Below are 21,182 nucleotides of genomic sequence, written 5' to 3' on the forward strand. Positions count from 1 at the left end.
GTCTCTGTCGGCTCCTTATGAGGATGACGAAGGGACGTCTGATGATGGGGAGATTCTGGATCCTTACGATCAGGAACCTCTCTATACTAAGGACGCTGATGCTAGGTCCAAGGTGTATATTCCTGGACTTATTCGGGCAGTGCGCACAGCCTTGGTGATTGAGGACGAAGTTCCCCCAGCGGCTAAATCCAAGTATGCCTTTTTTAAGGATGTGAAGGGTGACGCCACAGTCTTTCCTCTTTCGGGTCAGTTAGTGGACCAATTAGAGGAGGCGTGGAAACAGCCTGGCAAGCGATACCAGCCGCAGAGGCGCCTGGCGGTGGCTTATCCTAAGCCAGATGACAAGCCTGTGGCCTGACGGTCCGGGCCTCCCTTTGGGGGATCCCAAAGTGTCAGGCCGCCTGCTGCAGTTCGCCCGGTGTTGGTCGGTCACCACGACAGACACTTGGGTTCTCGAGGTGGTCTCCAACAGGTACGCCCTCTCTTTCCGGCACAGACCCCCGGCTCGATTTTTCACCACGGGTCTACCATCAGACCGGAACAAGGCCACGGAGCTGCGGAAGGTCTTGCACACTATGCTCCAGGCTGGAGTTATAGTGCCAGTTCCATTCTCCCGGCCAGGGTTTCTATTCCAATCTCTTTTTGGTGCAGAAACCCAATGGGTCGTATCGTCCGATTCTCAACCTCAAAGCTCTCAACAAGTCTTTGCGGGTGCCGAAGTTTCGGATGGAGACCCTACGGTCCATCATTCTGGCGCTGGAACCTGGGGACTACATGGTGTCATTGGACATACAGGTCGCTTACCTGCATGTCCCTATTCTTTTGTGCCATCAACAGTTCCTCAGGTTTGCAATCCGCAGCGACCACTTTCAGTTTCGGGCGTTACCTTTTGTCCTGGCAACAGCACCGCGTGTGTTCACCAAGGTGATGGCGGTCATGGCGGCTTCTCTGCGGCTGCAGGGAGTCCGCATGTTGCCGTACTTGGACGACCTTTTATTAGTGGCAGGATCTCCGGAGCTCCTTCTGCGCCACTTTGACCTGACCATTGCGCTACTGCAATGGCACGGCTGGTTAATAAACTGGCAGAAGTCCACTCTAATCCCGTCTCGGCGGATTCTGCACCTCGGAACCTTATTGGACTCGGGACAGCAAAGGATCTTTGTGACGGGGGAAAAGATTTCTGCTTTACGGTCGAGGGTGCGCAGTTGTCTGCACAGCCGCCGGGTGTCTCTACACTCGGCGATGAGGTTACTGGGATCCATGGTGTCGGTGTTCGACATGGTGGAATATGCCCAGTTTCACTCCAGACCTCTGCAGCACCTGATCCTGTCCAAGTGGAACGGGCTGCCTCAGTCTCTAAGGTCCCAGACGATGGTGCTCACCCCGGAGGTTCGCCTGTCCCTTGCCTGGTGGTTACAGACGACCCATCTCAGCAAGGGACGTCCGTTCTGGGTACCAAATTGGGTCCTGTTGACAACGGACGCCAGTCTTCGGGGCTGGGGAGCAGTTTCGGGTCCACACTTGTTCCAGGGCAGGTGGACTCCGACAGAAGCAGAGCTTCCAATAAATATCTTGGAACTCCGTGTGGTCTTCAATGCCCTTCAGCAGGCACATCGGGTTCTCCAAGGTCGCCCAGTGCAGGTCCAGTCGGACAACGCTACCACCGTGGCCTACATAAACCGGCAAGGAGGGACCCGAAGTCGGGCGGCTCTCGTAGAGGTGTCTCGGATCTTGGTATGGGCGGTGCGCAATCTTCCGGCCATATCAGCTGTCTTCATCCCGGGAGTGCTAAATTGGAGGCGGACTTTCTAAGTCGCCAGGACGTTCATCCGGGGGAATGGTCCCTGCACTCGGACGTTTTTCAACTACTGGTGGACAAGTGGGGTCTTCCAGAGATCGACTTCATGGCGTCCCGGCACAACAACAAGTTGCCGGTGTACGGGTCTCGCACAAGAGACGAAGAGGCGTCTCAGGTGGATGCTCTGTCCGTCTGGTGGACGTTCCGGTTCGCTTACCTGTTTCCTCCGGTTTCCCTTCCACGGGTAATCCGGAAATTCAAACAGGAAGGAGGGACGCTCCTGTTGATAGCTCCCGCGTGGCCCAGACGGCACTGGTTCTCAGACCTTCAGGGTCTGTCTGTGGACAGTCCTCTGCGGTTGCCTCTACGACCGGACCTTCTGTCGCAGGGTCCTTGTCTTCACCCGGACCTGACTCGGCTGTCTTTGACGGCGTGGCTGTTGAGACAGCCATGTTGAGGTCCAGGGGGTTTTCCAGCTCTGTAGTGCGTACCATGTTACGAGCTCGGAAACCGTCTTCCGCGAGGATATACCATCGCGTGTGGCATACGTTCTTCCAGTGGTGTCGACCAAGAGGTTATGCACCGCGGGAGTTTCGTCTGTCTCGGATACTCGCCTTCCTACAAGACTAGATCATGGGCTTCGCCTTGCTTCTTTGAAGGTACAGGTTTCGGCCCTGTCTGTCTGGTTTCACCGTAGGATTGCTACAATCACGGATGTGCGCACCTTTATGCAAGGTGTTCTCCGCATTCAGCCGCCCTTTATTCCACCTGTGGCGCCCTGGGATTTGGCTGTGGTCCTGAGGACTCTCCAGGGACCGCCGTTTGAACCACTGGGCTCAGTGGATCTTAAATGGCTAACAGCGAAGACTGTTTTCCTTCTGGCCATTGCTTCGGCCAGACGTGTTTCTGATTTAGGGGCTCTTTCTTGTAGACCCCTTTTCTTGATTTTTCATGGGAACAGGGCAGTGCTCCGCACTCGGCCTGAATTTCTTCCCAAGTTGTTTCCCAGTTTCATGTTAACGAGGAAATAGTTGTTCCGGCCTTTAACTCACCTGGCCTTTCAGTGAGTGAGGCCACTTTGGATGTTGTGCGGGCCTTAAGGACTTATGTTGACCGCACTTCTTCGTTTAGGAAGTCGGACGCCTTGTTTGTCCTCTATGGCTTCCGTAAAAAGGGTTGGCCTGCTTCAAAGCAAACTTTGGCAGCCTGGATCCGTATGGCTATTTCTGAAGCTTATCTTCATGAAGGTCTGCCGGCTCCTCCTTCTTTGAAGGCTCATTCCACTAGGTCTGTGGGTCCTTTGTGGTCAGCTCGACGTGGTGCCTCTGCAGTCCAGATCTGCAAGGCTGCTACGCGGTCCTCTGTCCATACCTTCGTGAGGTATTAGAGGTTTGACACCTTCCCCTCTCAGGATGCTTCCTTCGGGCGGCGGATTCTCCTTTCTGCACAGGAGCGTCCCCACCCTTAAAGGATACTGCTTTGGGACATCCCCAAGGTATCCTGTGGATACCCTATGGACCCTGAAGTAGAAAATATGAGATATGGTAAGAACTTACCTTTGTTATCTCTATTTCTACGAAGTCCATAGGGTTCCACAGGACTCCCGCCCTGTCGCACCTGTGCTGCAGATGGGCTTTATTCTGGTCACCGGTTTTTCCGTCTCCCTCTGGTGAGATTGTGATTCTTGTGTGTATCCAGATCTTCTTTCTCTCTCTTCCTTCTCCTCCGGCCTATGGCTTGGTAACTAACTGAGGTGCCTGCGCTCGGGGGCGGGGTATAGGAGGGGGACCCTAGTGCATCCTGGGAGGCTGAAAGCTTAACTCTATGGTGCCCGATGACTGACGTCACACCTATACCCCGAGGTATCCTGTGGAACCCTATGGACTTCGTAGAAATAGAGATAACAAAGGTAAGTTCTTACCATATCTCATATTATTCTCTTACATGAAACTCGCATTTCTCCAGTTTGGCATACAAGTTGTTATCCAGTAATCTCTGCAGGATCTGTCTCACATGGCTATGATGTTATTCCACGGATTTGGAATAGATGAGGATGTCATCCAAATAGATCACTGCAAAGATTCCCAAAAAATCTCTTAACAGCTTGTTAATTTAATCTTGGAACACGGCTGGAGCTTTGGAGAGACCAAACGACATTACTAGATATTCAAAGTGTTCAGAATGGGTGTTAAAAGCCGTCTTCCACTCATCTCCGTCTCTGATGCAAATGAGGTTGTATGTGCCTCTAAGATTGATCTTGGAAAAGATAGAAGCCTCACGCAGTTGGTCAGAAAGAAGGGAGATGAGCAGCAAGGGGTACGCATTCTTGACTGTGATTTTGTTTAGACCATGGAAGTCTATGCAGGGTGAGAGTGTCCCATCCTTCTTCTGGACAAAGAAGAAACCTGTTCCAACTGGGAACCCCTTGTCTAGAGCCTCCTGAATGTATTCTTGCATGGCCTTATCTTCTGGGATAGATAAGGCATACAGTCTACCTTTAGGAAGCCGGGCCCCTGGTAACAAGTCAATGGCACAATCAAAAGGACAGTGAGGCGGAAGAACATCAGCTTTTTTCTTGGAGACAACCTCGGCTAAATCATGATATGGAGCAGGGATAACTGAGGTTTTCGATGATGCAGCAGCAAGGCGAACAGGTCAAGACAGACACTGGGAAAACCAAGTTTATCCCCACTCAAGGATTTCACCAGTTTGCCATTGTATCACAGGGTTGTGTCTTTTCAACCAGGGTAACCTCAGGACGACCGGAGCCAGCGGACACCAAAGAAGGAAGAACGATAACTCTTCCCGGTGCAGCGCACCAACAGATAATTGTATGGGAAGAGTCTGGGAGACAACAGGAACTTTAGAAAGGCTTGCCCCGTCAAGACCGATAACCGACACGGGAGTGGATAATGACTCGGGTTTCAGACCCAAGGTCTTGAAAAAGGACAGGTCCGTAAAGTTATCCGCCACTCCGCTGTCTACGAAGGCCGGGACAGAAATTTGAGCCGTGGTGATCTGGACAGAATTTTCTGGAGAGATGGATGCAAGGCTTAGATGTACCTCTCCTAACACATCCAGACCTTGCCTTTTCCTGTCTTGAAAGGGCAAAGCTGGGCTACATGTCCTTTACCACCACAATGGAGGCAAAGACCCAACAAGTGTCGCCTACGTTTCTCTTCAGCTGGTAGACGAAATGCTCCCAGTTGCATTGGTTCCTCCGGCTCAGACAAACCTATCCATACCAGAGATCGTGGAGACAGAGACTGTAAATTCTTTTCAACTCTGCTAGATTCATGGGGTTATCCAGAGAAGGATATTGGACCAGGATATCCTTAATTTGCTCCAATAACCCCCAGCGAAACAGACTACGTAAAGGCGGGTCGTTACCACCAGCATCCTCGGCCCACTTACGGAACTCCATACAGTAGTCTTCAGCTGCCCTATTCTACTGTTTTAACGACCTGAGACTGGCCTCCGCCAAGGCCGCTTTATCAGGGTCATCGTAGAGCAGCCCTAATGCTGCAAAAAATGAGTCCACAGTCTGTAGTGCCACACTACTGGAGGGAAGACTAAAGGCCCAGGTCTGAGGGTCTCCCCGTAACCAATGAAATAATAATTCCAACTTGCTGGATCTCTGAGCCCGAGGATCTGGGTCGGAGCCTAAAATAGAGCTTACAGCTCTCTTTGAAATTCAAAAAGTTTTTTTGGTTTCCTGAGAACCGATCAGGCAGATTCAGCACAAAAGGGCTGAAGCACCTCAAGTTTCCTCGACACGAAGGGAAGCTCTTGCACCTTTTGGGTGAGGACTACAATCTGCGCGGCCTGAATTTGGGCAGGATCCATCACAAAAACTATCCAAATATGTGGCCTGTGATAATGTTTGGGTTTGTAGGGATAGTTACCAAAAAACTCAGTCCAGCAACAGCCTAGAAGGCTGGGATGTAGCAAAGCAGTGGCCAAATAACGAGATGCACCCTTTGGACTGAGTGGCATCCTCTGGGCTGTGTAGCAGCCTTGATGGCTGGTAAACTTGGCTAGATGCAGCCTTTGGGCTGAGTAGTAGCCTTTGGACTGTGTAGCAGCCTTGAGGGCTGATAGACTTGGCTAGCTGATGCTGGGATACGCTAAGTGCCGCCAGGATGACACTAGCGGCAGTACACAGGTTTGCGTAATTAGGACGCTGAGATGTACTAAGTGCTGCCGGGATGACACTAGCGGCAGTACACCAATTTGCGTACTCAGGACGCTGATATGCACCGAGTGCCACTGGGATGACACTAGTGGCAATACACACAATCGCGTATGCTGGAGTGCGACCTGTGCCACCAGGTTGACACAAGCCACTGGACGCTGAGTTGCGCACTGTACCGCCTGGTTGACACAAATGTTAAAGAACAAGAATGCAGACCGTGCCGCCAAGATGACACGAACGGCAGGTAGTATATGTGCGGACAGTGCCACCTGGATGACACAAATGGCAGGAACAACAAAGCTGACTGGATACTGGGAACTCGACTAGATTACAGGAGACAATGCCAGAACCGGAAACACGTGAAACGCTGACACCGGCATCGGGGAAGCGTTCGCACCAGAAATATATAAATGCAGGAGCCAATCCGGATAACTCCCAGAATGATGGACAGGCGGTAGGAGGAGTTTCAGCGAATGCTCGCCCAGCATTCTTCTCGCCCTGCATTCACAGTGCGGCGACTTGTGATACGACACGTGTGTTCTAGGCCAACTCAACCTTTTTCAGTGTCTCTGTACTTAAGTCAGAATGGCAAGACATACCGTCTGCTGTTGTCCAGGAACTTGTGGACAGTTTGCCAAGAAGGGCGTCTATAGTAATCACTGTACGTGTTGGGCCTACAAAGTACTGATGTCAATAAAATCTCGTTAATCTACAGTATTTGCTGTCAGTGTCCAATCACTTTTATCTACATAGTGTAGGTGCAAATGCAGAGCTATTCTGTTGGTTTAATATGGACTGAAGCAGCTGCAGAGAACAATGGAGGCAGCTGGAGACTGGTACGGTGCAGCACACACTGTGAATACAGGCTATAACAGAGTGCACTTTTGAATGCTGGTTGCTGATCGGGGTCAGCTACAGAGTGCACTAGAATGCAGAGCAGTGGGAGAGTGCCCTTGGTAACTGCAGGTAACAGGAACAGAAAACACTTAGTAATCACAGGTAACAGAAACTGGATACATTTGGTAATCGCAAGTGTCAGAAATTGGATAGGAGCTGGAAGCCAATGCAGTTAGGATATGTTTCTCAGGAAGAAGAGTGTTCTTGTGGCAATGAACATGCCTGCAGAGGAGGTTTAAATAGGGCGCTCCCTGTACCTATTGGTCAGACAGATCATGTGAGCATGGCTGCAGTACTCTAGTAGGCCGATGTAGTCACATGAACAAGATGGCGGCACCAATGCTCCTCGCTGAGCATACTAACAGGAGAGATTTGCCAGGCCCACATGAAGATGTGCTAGCTAGGTCTCAGGAATGCCAGGTGCGACCAGGAGGGGCATGTATGGTGATGGTATGACACCCCTTGACCAATTAACGAGGGCTAAGACACTGATGCGTGACAGCCACAATGAGCCATTAATTCTCTCTCGAGATAGAAGACTTTTTTTCATTCTCAGGCTGGCAATGCAGAGAATTTGGTTCATAGAGAGACAATTCACACCTATCGTTTCCCAGCTAGCTCATTGCTCCTCCTCTTACTCTGTAGCCATTGTGTAATAAATAACTACCATTATTTCCATTTTATATTTATATATGTATGTGATTATATGTATGTGATTATTATTTGCTTAGCTTTGTATGCGGATACCTGGCTGTCATGTGTCACTATTACACTTCCAGCCCACTCTTACAGGATCCTCTCTATCTGATAATATTTGTTTTGATGTCCTAATGCTCTCCATACACAGTTATAAATGTATGTACTGCCCATTCTTCACACATACAACACCAATGCTTACAAATCTATTTGCCTCTGTCACAGTGACGAATAAAGCCGACACACTTAACAGTAACGACGCGTGGACCTGTCCCCTGCACATTCTCAATACAAACTTGAGAGGGGAGCCAGAGAGATTGCTCAGGCTGCAGCATTTGACTGGCAGTGAGAGAGAAAATATCAGTCACTGAGGGGGAGAGGGGTTCTGCTCCTTCATGTTAAGTTCTGGGGGAACCACACACACCCAACTAGAGAGAAGAATCAAAAATTAAATTTGATAAAAGAAAAGTATTAATAAATAGTACACTTATTTGTAGACGGAGCAGGATGGAGTTTTCCATTACTGAGCAGTAGCTCCCCTAGTTGTTATTATTATTCTTTATTTATATGGCGCCACAAGGGTTCCGCAGCGCCTTACAAAGTACATAAACAAATAAGTAAACAAGAAACCAGTGACTTATAGTACAATACAATGCAGGATTTATAAACATTGCTGAATTAGTGATCAAAACACTCAAAAAAGCAGCAGGGCTTGGGGGCCTGTGTGCAGTCTCTGTCCGGGGCCTCCTCCTCTCTCTCTGGCGACTGGCTGCGCACTGAGGGTAGCACCACACCAGTAGACTCTGGGCACTAGAGTGTGCCCAGAGACTACAGCGCATGGACGGCCATTTTCCCAGTGTTTTCCCTACTGTGCATTCGCAAAACACTGGGAAAATGGCCGCGGCAGACATTTTCCAGGCGATTTTGACAGCGCTGATACTGGTGCCCGACATGTGCCTCCAGTGGCGGAGTGATAAGTATTACAAATATGAGTGGTAGGGTGTGCGGTGTGGCTCCCCCTGGAGCCAGAGGCCAGTGTGGCCCACACACCCTGTACCCATTATAGAAACGCCCCGGACCAGGATGTTAGCAACCAAGTGTTAGGTGCCCTTGTGGGGAGTTAGGAGTAGATGATAGTATCAGTAAGGGAGGGAGAAGCACATGAGGGAAGAGAGCTCTGCTCGTGAGAGCTTACATTCTAAAGGGGAAGGGCAGACAGACAGGGGTGACACAGATGGGGCAGACAGTGAGGAAGAAGCATGGAGCAGAGGCTTAGGATGAGAGCTGAAAGGCTGCACAAACATCAGTTTAGTTTCCGTTCAGTTTTTTTTATAAATATACACCTCTCATCCACATTTGGTATCCACACATGAGGCAAATTCTGAAATATAGTATACTTATACTTTATACTATACATCAAATTCAAGTGTACTACTGGAATGATATGGTGACACAGGATGACTGCTTCTTTATCTGGCAAAGCTACAACTGCCCGCATACTTTGTTACCAGCTAACATCACATGTAAACTCCTAAAAAGTGAATAACTTTTCCTGAGATCTACACAGTTAACATGAAAACGTCTCCTCGGGGAGGCTTGGGTTTCCATGCCAAAGGATACTGTGGAAAGGGGCCATTGATGGAATAAAATTTTAATTTTTGGACACAAAGGAAGATATGGATCCCATGTGATTTCCTTCCCTTCTGTGTAATGAATCACATCACTGTCGCTCTTATGCTAACCACCTGTTTAATAAATGAAGAACGTGCAAGATTTATACGCACCTGCCTTGGCTCTTGTCATCCTAAATCAAAATGAACAATCAAGCAGTGAAAGAAAGCCTCATGTGTATAGATTTATGTGATCCTCTGAAAACAATATCCAAAAAAAGAATAGGCTTCTATTATTGTGCGACAAGGGTTCAATAGTGGGAACGGTGTGATCATGGAATCTCTTTTTATTACAAAGTTGATAGCTCTGCAGTAGTGCTCAATGTAACTGTTCCTCTTGCGCTTTGTCTGTTCTCTCTGCCGACATCAAAACAATATTGCTGCTATCATGCTTCCCACGCTATTGATGAGAAATCCTAATAAAAAAAATGATCTCACTGCTTTAAAAGATTCATTGTTCTTTATGATTTTTGTTAAAACATTTTCTTAGTGTGACATCATTTCTAGGTTATATATTTTTTTATCTGGCTATTTAATATCCGCTGCATATTCCCATTTAAATTACTACAAACAAGCCTCTGCTTCCTGTGTCTTTTATGTTTTAATAATAATGCTTTGCATTTAGAACAGTATGTGTTCACAGTTCACAATACTTTTTACTGTAGTTCAGCAAATGCAGCTATTTTCATGCATTTCCATAGGCATACAATAAAATAATGCACTAGAATAGAGATTCCTATACTCCGCCATTACAGTCCACTTTTTAAGGATATCCATGTTTAAGCACAGGTGACTTAATTAATGCCTCAGTCAATCTGATTTAACCATGTGGACTTAAGCATGGATATCCTTAAAACTTGGACTGTAATTGGCGTAGTTTGGGAACCTCTGCACTAGAACACATCAACAAGTATTCACATTATTTCATGCCTTAAATGGCTATTAGAGGTAGGCCCTATTAGCCATGATACAAAGACATCCACAAACAATTTATCTGACATCCGTAACCACACGAGTCACAACAGCAGGGAGAAGTCAGAAAGAGAGACTAAAATGCACGTGCTGAAGTTTATTCACCAACATGTTGGTGCTTCCTGCATTGTGATACAGGTGCTTTATGACCTACTTTAAAAAAAGCATTACAGCGTCTACACTTCAGAGAATGCTGCTGTTGGTGCATGAGGTTTTGAATACTAATTAAATCAAGTATATTATGATGATTGGCAGTGTCGGACTGGGGCATTAAGGGCCACCCAGGGAAATGCAGAGGTGGGGGCCCACTGAAGCATTGTGACCAACAATTGGGTAGATATGGTCATTAAAAAGAGCTGCACAACCATTCCACAAAGGAAACATAATATTATGCATTCTCAGACATCAGTGTGCCCAATTTAGTCTAATACATTTAATCTGTACTCCCTTAAGTCTAATAATACTAATCAGTTGCAGCCCGCAAGGAAAGACTGCGGGCAGCTGTCTGCAGGACGGGCGACTTCAAATCAACCCCCGCTGGGCTGCTGTGGAAGGAGGGGGACCAGGTGAGAGGCTGTGGGGTGCGGGTCATTAATTTGCGTGGCAGAATGTATAAGGGGCATTATTGTGTGGTAAAATGTATAAGGGGCATTACTGTGTGTGACATAATGCATAATGGGGAATTACTGTGTGTGGCACAATGTATAAGGGGCTTTGCTGTCTGTGGCATTATGAATAAGGGGCAAATACCGTGTGTCGCTTTATGTATAAGGGGCATTACTGCATGTGGCATTATGTACAGTATAAGGGACACTACTGTGTGTGGCATATTGGGATAAGGGGCATTACTGTACGTGGCATAATTGTGGGCGCCAAATTACTGCCTTGCCCTTCATTACAAAAACTCCTAGTTTCGGCCCCGGATATACACATATGTATACATAGCACAAACAAATGAGAAAAAAAAATGGGAGAGATGAAAGATTAATTTTACAGAAAATAAAAAATGTAATGACTAAAAAAGACTTTATTTGAAATAATTGTGCTTACCTGCCATCCTTAGATGTGACGTTGATCATGATTGTGTATCCATTCATCTGCACTTCTGAATGGCAGCGACTTGCAATGGGGAGAAGGCGCAGATGTGTAGGGGGACAGAGGCATATATGGAGAAGTGGGCAAAGGCACAAGTTACAGTGGGCAGAGTAAGTTGCAGAGGGACACCTGGGTAAGGTGAGAGACAACAGTGTAGGGTGGTAGAGGGACAGTTGTGGAGAGTGACAGAGGGACAACAGTAGAAGGTGGCAGATGGACAGGTGGGGAAGGTGGCAGAGGGGCAGTAGAGAAAGGTGCAGAATGGACAGCTATGGAAGATGGCAGATGGACAGCCGGGAAAGGGGGCAGAGGGTAAGCCGGGAAAGGGGGCAGAGGGACAGCTGAAGAAGGTGGTGGGAGGACTGCTGGAGAAGGAGGCAAAGGGACAGCCAGGGAGAGGGGCAAAGCTACAGCCAGGTTAGATGGGTAGAGGGACAGCTGGTAAAGGGGCAGAAGCACTGCTGGTAAAGGGGCAGAAGCACTGCTGGCAAAGGGGGCCTAGAGACACACTGTCCTTAGGGGTTTACAGTGCATGCACATTCAAGGTCTGGCCAATGGGAGTGATGGGAGAATTAGAGCTAGGAGGGGATGAAGGAAATACAGCTGGTCTGGAGGCCACTCAGAGAGATGAGATCCAAGCCCCCCAACTACAATCCCCTGTTCAGTTGTTGATGACAGGGAAGCCCACTGCTGCCAGAGTGCAGGGGTCAGGTGAGTGTGGGTAAGAGACTTGCACAGGGATTAGTGAGGTGTCGTGTGGGAATCAAGTATGGTACCTGGATTTTTACCCAGTTGCAGATCTCACATGAGGAACCCTCTTCTAAAATAATAGTGTCACTAGATGCCGCTAAGGCGTTTGACTCTGTAGAGTTGCCATTCCTATGGGAGACAATGAGTGGCTTTGGGATAGGCTCTGGTTTCATTAAATGGATTAAATTGCTGTACTCGGCGCCTGTGGCCAGGGTATTGGTCAATGGATTTACCTCATCCCCCTTCCCTCTCTTGAGGGGTACACGGCAGGGTTGCCCCTTGTCACCCATTTTATTTGTAATGGCCATTGAGCCATTGGCTTGTTTGAATAGGGCTAGTCCTGCTGTTCAGGGATTTTCAATGGGAATTAGATCGAATAAAATAGCATTATATGCTGACGATATCCTGCTCTTTGTCTCAGAGTATGACACTTCCATGCCTAATGCTCTTGCAATTATTAATTCTTTTGGAAAATATTCAGGTCTGTCGATAAATTGGGACAAATCATGTATACTTCCCATTAGAGGAGCGTGTCCTGTTGTCCCGCCTATATCACTCCCATTAAAATGGGTAGATTCGTTCAAATATTTAGATGTATGGATAACTAATGATCCTCATAGTTATGTCTTTAAATATTTTTTTTTTTTACCATCAATAGTTTTTTATTAGAAATTTGTCCGTGAATCACGGAGGGGAAGGGGTACAGAAAGGAGAAAAGGAGGGGGGGAGGGAAGGGAATCAGGAAAAATTACAACATTTCCAGTCGTACAAACAATGTATAAAAAGCAAGTAGTATTAACAACAGACTGTTCTTGTACCCGATAATTACATTGTAATAAAACATCATTGGGAGATGAGACAACAACAAGCCTTTCAATAAAATAGGAAACTAAGGGGTTTCGAGGATAACTAATGCACCTTCCCCAACTGCAGTAAACTTGGACCAACTAGACCACTTCACTAAAGGGGAAGAGATCGAGGAGGAGTATGGTAACCCCACAGTTTCCATTAAAAAGGCAAAATGAATCTTACGGATTATTTTAGAGAGGGGGGGGGAGATGAACATTTCCAATGCTGAGCAATAGCTGCTCTTGTGGCAATGAATATATGTCCTAGAACGTAGCAATCCGCCTTAGATAGACCCGAAGGGTATATATGTAGCAGTGCCAGAGCAGGGGACACCTGGAGGCGTACTTGTAGAACTTTATAGGCTAATGTGAACACCTCGTTCCATAGAAGACGTATGCAAGTACAGCTCCAGAAGGTATGGAATAAATCGCCTAATTCCATAAAGTTTCTCCAGCAAAACTTCGATTGAGAATGCCAAATTTTATGTAGTTTAGCTGGTGTGAAGTAAAGTCTCTGTAACAATTTATATTGCATTTCAAGGTGGTTATGGCATCTGGAGAAGCGGTGGGCTGTTAAGTATATGGATTCCCATTGATGAGGTGTAAATGTGGTTTGTAAGTCAGCTTCCCATTGGAGTTGCGAGGGAGATTTACCCGTTTCCTCTCTATCTTGGTATATGGAGTACCAAAACCGTATTGAACCTCTGGAGTTCCCTGATGACAATCTGGATAGAATGTGGGCAGGCAGAATGTGTAGGGAGCCTGGGATTTTAAACATACTCAATAACCAATGGTATATATGGGTATACGTAAATAATTCCCTGTGTGGTAGATTGTATTGTAGCTGAAGGGAGGAAAATGTTCTGATAGATCTATTATTAATCAGATCAGAGATAGAAGATATGCCGCAGGATTGCCATCGAGAAATGTTTAAATCAGGTATTAAATGTGAGAGGGTTCCTAAGGAGAGGTTAGCAGTCGGTAGAGAGAGTCCCCTAGTAGAGATTGCAGTTAGATCCCAGGCCATTAATGAGTCTACAATGGCTCGAGGAGTATCTTTCGCCACAGGACGTAGTTCGGGGGTCCACAGAAACTCCCATAGGGGATATGAGCATAGTTCCCTCTCCAAATCTACCCATGGTTTGGTCCCAGGGGGAAGGGACCAGTCGCCTATCTGAGCCACCAGACAAGCATAATGGTAAGTGAACAGGTCGGGGACTTCGAGCCCACCCAACTTGCGCTGTCTAGTTAACTGAGAATAAGTGATCCTAGGGGTTTTTCCCTTCCAAATATATTTCAAAATTAAGGAGTGAATCTGTCGAATATAATTTTTTTGGACTAGATAAGGGATTGCTCGGAACAAATACATAAGCTTTGGTAAAATCAACATTTTGAACGCGGCTAGTCTACCCAACCAAGATATTTCAAAACTTAACCAACGTTTCAATAGGTCATCTATATGGGTCAAAAGGGGTTTAAAATTTAATTCTGCCAAGTTAGACATAGTGTTAGATCCCTAGATATGATATGGAGTTTTCCTTCCATATGTATTTGAAATTTGTTTTAAATCTTGTCAATGTTTCGGGTGGGATATAGAAAGGCAAGGCCTCTGTTTTAGTAGTGTTAAGTTTATAGAATGATGAAGCGCTATATTGATCTATGATGTTGTGTAAGGTTGGTAACGAATAAAATTACGTCATCTGCAAACAAACTCAGGTTATGTATTGAAGGACCCACCTTGATTCCCGGGAATGCACTAGAACCTCTAATTGTAGCGGCAAATGGCTCGACAGCAAGAATGTACATAAACGGGGAAAGGGGACAGCCCTGTCTAGTGCCATTTGTTATTTCAAAAATTGGAGATGAAAATCCATTGCTCAAGACAGACGCCGAAGGGCAGCTATAGAGTGCCTAGATAGAGGTCGCTATTTCACCCTGGAACCCAAATTTTACTAAAACAGCTTTGAGAAAATCCCAATTTAGACGATCAAACGCCTTTTCGGCGTCTAGGGAAAGAAGTACAGCCTCGCGTTTTTCCCTGAGCAAGAATTCGGCAAGGTCGTATACTCTGCGGGTGTTGTCGGATGTTTGTCTACCATGAACGAATCCTGCCTGGTCCGGATGGATTAATTTTGTGATATGGGGGAGAGTCTATTAGCGATTAATTTAGAGTAAATTTTCACGTCAGTATTGAGCAATGCAATGGGTCTATAACTCTGGCACAGAGACGGATCCTCAAGGGTACGTCCGTCAGGGGATCATAGAGATTTAATTCTATTTCTAGCATGTCTAGTCTGAAGTTTACTAGCTAAAAACTTGCCAGATCTGTTTCCCAAGGTATAAAACCTTTGTTGCATTTTAGTATAGACCGATTGCATACGGGATAGAAACATCTTATTTAGTTGATTTCGGATAGAGACTAATTCTCTTTTGAGCACGCGAGAGGGTTGAGTCCTATTCAGTGACTCCACTTGATGGAGCTTTTCCTCTAGAGCTGTCTGTTAAGATATTGCCTTCGAAGTCTAGCTCCCGTCTGGATGGCCACCCCTCTTAAAACAGCTTTCAAGGCACTCCAAAATGTAGGGCATGAGGTATCAAGGGGAGAATTAGTCTCTAGATAGGTTGACATGGCTTCAGACAGTGCAGATAATAAGTAGCTAGGGAATCTCCACTGTCTAGGGGGCAATGTAGATCGGGAGAGATTCCACGTCCATGTCACCACGGCATGGTCTGAGCATACTACTGGGACAATGGTAGATCTAAGGGTGTGCTGCAATGTCCACTTATCCGTTAGTATGTAGTCGATACAAGAGTAAGAATTGTGTACGTGTGAGAAATACGTGTATTCTTTAACTTGAGGTGAATTTGTCCTCCATGCGTCGTATAAATCAAACTCAGCGAGTAAACGCCGCAGGGCTCCAGTAGGCCTTCCCCTCCCAGAGTAACCCTGAGCCAGTGGTGTTCTGTCAAGCTTATCATCCAACAGCAGATTAAGGTCACCCATTAGTACTAAATGTCCCTGTCTAACCCTTTGAAGCATTTCTAGAAATTTGCGTAAGAAAGACGCTTGACGTGAGTTGGGGGCATCAATCGAGACTAGTGTCATCATTTTATCCTCTAATTTCCCAATTACAATAAGGTATCGGCCATCTTTATCGGCTATCTTCAATGTTAGTTCAAACTGCACTGAACGATGAAGCAAAATGGCTACTCCATTCCTTTTAAAAGGGCCATTAGCATAGTAAGCAGTGGGATATCTGGTATTGCTAATGACTGGGGGGACTAATGAAGAGAAATGGGTTTCCTGGTGGGCGACTACTTTAGCTTTTTCTTTGTGAAATGTATCAAGAGCAAGACGTCGTTTATTGGGGGAGTTAAGGCCATGTGTGTTTAGACTGAAAAACTTAATCATGGAGTATGGTAAGAAGCTTATATAAACATAAAAGTATTAGAAGTCCAGATTCCCAAAAGGAAGGGGGGATATGAGGACAACACAGGATGTAGGGGGTGGGGGGATGGGGAGTAGAAAAACTGAAATGACCCAGAGAGGAGATTTGGGTCATGGTGTTTGTCTCCGGGATACCTTGGAGACAAAACCAAAAAAAGAACAGTGGGGTGGTGGCCGACATAGGGCTCACCCATACAGTAATCTAACCATCATAAATAACCTTAATGATTGAGAAATATAAAGATCAAGATAAACATATGACCAGTTCTATAATTTAACAAAACAATCCTATATAATATGAGGCATTGAACAATAGCAATAACATCACTACCAATATTAGCTAGAAACTGGCTAGATAATGAGAAATTATCCAATATCTATAAACATAATAAGTGTCTAGCGAAATTGGGTAGATATAGATCTCAATAGAAACATAGTTTGCAGTTTCCAGCATCAACAGAATTTTGATTTTTATAACAGGATCCTGTAACCTGAAAATACAACATGTATAGTGGCGCTAGTAAGGTAGAACTAGCAAATAATGAAAAAAGACATTGAGATAACTATTGGTAGATAAACAACTTACAGTATCCACATATGTCGTCGGGTATGTATCAAATCTAAAGCACTATATACTCATACCCAAAGGTATCTTAGCTATGAGCTGGAATCATCCTACCAGTGACTTTTAGATAACATTTCAGTCCGGGAGGATTCAATCAGAAGAGGTAGATTTAGTAGCTGAAATAGGAATGTCACAGTCTGCGAGAAGCTTGACTCCAACTTCAATAGAAGAAATCACATATGTGGAGGACTCGTATTGTATCAAAATCTTGACAGGGAATCCTCAGCGATAGGAGATGTCGTTTTCTCGGAGAGCAGCAGTGATAGCGTGATATGAGCGCCTTTTAGCTAGAGTGTAGGGGGATAGATCTGGAAAAATTTGTAAGCCGCCCAAATCGTTAATCTTGCCGCCTTTAGAATATTTTCCTTAATGGGGAAAAAATGAATCCTCATCAGGGTGTCTCTGGGGAAGTTAGAGGATCCCCCCTTGGTCTCGGCAGGCGGTGTATTCGATCGATAAGGAGATCATGCTCAGACGCTGATGGGAGTAGTTTCTGGAAGAGCTTGATCACGTATTCCTGAAGCTCACCAGGCGTGACAGAGTCTGGGATGCCTCTGATCTTTAGATTGTTTCTTCTTGATCTGTCCTCGAGGTCTGCCAACTTATCTCTGGTAGAAGTCATCTCGGTCTGCAGCTCAGAGTGAGCTGTGAGAAGGTCATTGTGGGATTCCACCAACTCCTGCATCTTGCACTCCAAGTGATCCGTATGTCCCGCAATTCCCACAAGATCCGCTCGGAGAGATTGGACTGAAGTTTCCAAACCTGAGAGGATGTCTGTACGAAAAGCGGTAAACAGCTGTAGCATTGTCTGGGTAGTGAGGGGAGCCGATGGATCCAAATCCAGACCCGCTCCTATCTGTGGAGGGGATCCCATTGTCAAAGGCATTACTGCAGATCCTGAGGGTTTTACTGGAGTGCTTGTGAGTGTTTCATTTCTGGATGTACTGATGTGCCCAGCTATAACATGGCATCACAGCGCTATCTCTCACGCAATGCATGGCGCGCCACACACCACGCCATGAGTCACGCCACAAAGAAAGTTTATTAGTGAAAAAAGTCATTACGTGTAATACAACATTTTGCCCACCAGATGTCACTTTTCCTAAACTACATAGCGCATGCGTCTGATTTCATTACGTGTAATACAACATTTTGCCCACCAGGTGTCACTTTCCAATGTACCGTACGGTATGTTCTGTATCACCGGCCGATGATTGTTTGACAGAAGCTTAGACATTAGACTTTACAAACTACAGAACTCTAGTAATGGGTGAAGAGTGTGGCCTAGCGGTCTAATGCCTAGTCTCACTGCTTCTCCCCTCTTCTTGTTCCGTGGGTTCGAGACCTTGAAAATACAGCATGTTTTTTTAATTTATTTTTAAAATCTTCACTTAAAATATTCAGTTTCAATACAGTACATGTGGAGCGCATGTCTGCCCAGTGCTTCGGGAGTCAAACAGCGAAACTAGGATTTTTATTATTGTACATATAGTACTGTACCTTAGAACGCAAACTTGCGTCAATGCCGACGCTGACATGAACGTGGACATTATAGTGATTTATTATGACCATCAAGTGGCAATGGGCCCTGTTAAAGAGACTGGTTTCTGTATATCAAACTGACTGCGCGTTTAAACCGCAAAATTGCGTCAATGTCTGCGAGTGCCCAGTGGTCGGGTTTTAATCACAATGGAATGTGTGCCCCATGTCCAGTGGAGTCAAGCCATACATTAAGTAGCGCTATTTTATGGCGCATGCCCAGTTGTCTGTATTGCTAACAGGACTGTTGAATTTTCACACTAGTGCCATTCTGCACTGTCCGAGACTTACAGTACCGCACAGTATACACAATAGTAAATTCATTACTACATAAGGTGCTAAAGTAGTGGACTAACAGCAGTTTGTAGGGCAGATGCAGAGCGCAAACTTGCGTCAATGAAAATGCTGTCCTAGACTTGGAAACTTTAGTAATTTAATATGTTTAGTAACTGATAGTTGACTGTGTATAAGAGAGGGGTCTCTATAGTACAAACTGACTCGGCGTTTAAACCGCAAAATTGCATCAATGTCAGCACAGTTTGCGTTGTGGTAACTTATAGCCAGTTCTGATGGGTTACGGTACAAATAGGATCTCTGGCGCGTGCCCAGTGGCGGGGTTGCAATGCATTGCCAGTGGTGCTGCGCCATAGCCATACCCTTGTAGCGCTATGGCTATGTACTGTATGGCATGGCGTACAGTATGGAATATCATACTGTACAGTACCGGGTCATGATTCACACACAGTGAAAGTGTGTTATTATTATTACACTGACTGTGTAATAATAATATTAAAAATAAAAGTGTAACCTTGGCTGTCTAATAATAATGAAAAGCTTCATTATTAAGCTTCCTGGTTTCAAACCCGGGTTGTACAGACGTCTGCAATGTAGAAGTTCGATTTCTTACCTCTACGCTACAGACGCCTGAGTACTGTACTTCATCGCATGGTACTGTAGATGTCACATAAAGTACTGTAGAGGACTAGGAGAGACTTGTGTGCAAGGGCTTAGGTGATCCGTCTTGCTTAAACTTCTCTCCTTATGTTCGAGACCTTGATAATTTAATTTATTTTTTTAATGTTCACTATAGTACTGTAGTTCAGTCTTGTTATCCAACCCTTACAAAAATCAATCTATTGTACTGTAGATGTGCCCAGCTACAGTACTGTAGTTTGTTGCTCCATACGGTACGCCATACAGTATACCACATTGCTAGTTGCGCTCTACACTGTGGCGTATTGAGTCTCATAGCACTGCGCATGCCCAGTTGTCTGTATTATACGGTACTTACAGTACAACTGTAGTTGTAAGTACAATACGGTAGACATTGTGATTCCCTGACTCTAGGAACTACAGTACAGTAGATGCAGTAATCTAGGGGGCTAATGCCTAGCCCTGCTGCATCTACCATTTTCTTGTCCCGCTGGTTCGAGACCTTTAAAGTACATACTGTATACGGTAATTTTATTTTGTTTTAAATCTTCACTAATACATTATCCAGAAATTCTGGTTTTTCTATGCCACAGTACTTTGACAAAAAAGTCTATCCTTGTTAATAAAAAATAAAAAGTGTAACCTTTCAAGCTTCGAACCCGCAAAAGAGTTGTACAGGCAGCGTAATGTATTGGTTTGATTATTTACCATTACACTACAGCCGCCTGCAATACCAAGTTTGCACCTGGCTTGAGTGTTTCCTACAATACTGTACATCATCGTATCTCAGGCGCATGCCCAGAACTACTGTATACCCATTAAGCGCTTTTTTTTTTTTTTTTTACTAAACTCAGTACATTTTATATATTAGTACATTTACCCCCTAAGATGGTAGTGCTATTAAGTGATGTTGCCCATAGCAACCAATCTGATTCCAGGTATTACTGTACAGTATCTTCTAGAAGGTGCTACTGTAGATAAATGCTAAGTACAGTAGAATCTGATTGGATGCTATGGGCAACATACAGTACAGTAACTTCTTAAATAGAACTCCCATCTTAGTAAATTTACCCCTACAAGTTTCACTTTTTCCCCCCCAATTTTTTTTCTTCCGCCCCCCAAAATGACAGTGAATTTTTAGTGTGTTCTGACTTTTTTTTTAAAAAAAGTTACGCAGTTTACAGTACCTTTATGGGACGTTGAAGGCTTCCCGCAACATTGCACCCCAATTCACCAAATTTTTCCGCCTGCTATTCATACAGTAGGCAAAACTTTTTAACATACTGTCTTACTGTACATTGCATTGACTTCCTGCCTACAGTAGGCAGAAAAGCTTTCAAATTGAATACAGCGATAATTTTACGCCTGGCAAAATGACGTAATCTCCGAAACTTTTTTTAGCCAATCCCGTGTTTTTGCTCCAATGGGTGAAAAAGTGCCAACCAATGTTCTCCCAACTGTCATCTCACAGGCTGTGTTTGAAAAATGACAGTTGGGAGCTGATTGACTGACACCTTATCACTTTTTTATCACTTCTCACTGTCTAACACACTGCTTAGTACAGTAAATAGACCCCCTTGGAGTGAAAATACCAGACCGGCTAAAAAAAGTAAATAGACCACCCCTAAATTGAAAACGTCCCTCAGTGTATACAGTACTGTATGTCTACTGTACTGTATTCTACTGTAAGTGCCGGGCAGCTGTGAAATCACTGTG

At 45.4% G+C, this 21,182-nt stretch overlaps 1 protein-coding gene across 3 annotated transcripts in view; it reads left to right on the top strand.

Annotated features, from left to right (window-relative positions):
* Positions 1–21,182, top strand: part of BBS9 (Bardet-Biedl syndrome 9) — a 538,001-nt gene that overhangs the window by 222,190 nt on the left and 294,629 nt on the right. The gene's annotated exons all lie outside the window — the stretch shown is intronic.

Source organism: Taudactylus pleione, unplaced genomic scaffold (genome assembly GCF_031769625.1).
Source record: "Taudactylus pleione unplaced genomic scaffold, aTauple2 ptg000054l, whole genome shotgun sequence".
NCBI lineage: Eukaryota > Metazoa > Chordata > Amphibia > Anura > Myobatrachidae > Taudactylus > Taudactylus pleione.